Raw genomic sequence first — 911 nt, forward strand, 5'->3', positions numbered from 1 at the left:
TATTCTAGAAGGGCACAGGCTGGAAAACAACATGGAGCTCTGTAATCTACTCTTAACGCCTGGGGTGACCAGGAGTCTGAATTCACCTGATGGCAACTAATGATCTGACTGCCACATTTCTAATAATATATACCACACGATAGGTTTCCCACTAAAAGTTCATTCATGGTCCAACTTTATCAATCACAAGATGTACTGCAATCCAATAGGGAGGATGGTACAGGACCAGCAGTGTTTCGTTCTGTTGTGTCTCCGTCCACTGTGGGCCAGAACTGACTCCACGAGCCTACCCCCACAACTGCACTCCAGAAGGACTCCCAGCACTTCACTGATGAAAGCACTCTGATGTACTGTACTTCCAAAGTGGGTGGTTCGAACCTATCCTATCGACAGCTCAATTTTAGAACAGTCTGCTTCTATAAAGATTTAAAACATTAAAAACTCGATGTGACATTGCATCGTGTTTTATAGGACAAGAGAACCCATATCCAAACCCTCTTCAACAGTCAAACTAGAATTTCTCAAGCAAGCATCCAACGATACTGTGCTTCTGCCTGCTGACCAGCCTTTCCTTCTACTCACACCTCTGAGCCAGACACTCACTTTGATATGATCTTCCCTCAACATTTTGCTCCCACTTGGAGTAACAGTGTCTATGACCACTGTGGAGGAGCCCAGGTGGCAGAGTGGAAACATGAAAACAGATTAGATAAAACAAACAAACCACGGTTGAGACACTGAGAAAACTGTAACCAGTGTCACTGAGCAAGCTGTATACAAACCACTGAGTGAGAACTTAACCTGCTGTGGACATTTTTACTTAACAGTCCCAAAATTTTCAAACACCTCCCCCCCAAAAAAAAAAAAAATTGAAGAGAGTGACATTATCTGTCATTTTGTTTGATCCAAAT

The sequence above is a fragment of the Echinops telfairi genome, unplaced genomic scaffold (assembly GCF_000313985.2).
Source record: "Echinops telfairi isolate 266 unplaced genomic scaffold, ASM31398v2 ScPeMD7_5592;HRSCAF=6446, whole genome shotgun sequence".
Taxonomy (NCBI): domain Eukaryota; kingdom Metazoa; phylum Chordata; class Mammalia; order Afrosoricida; family Tenrecidae; genus Echinops; species Echinops telfairi.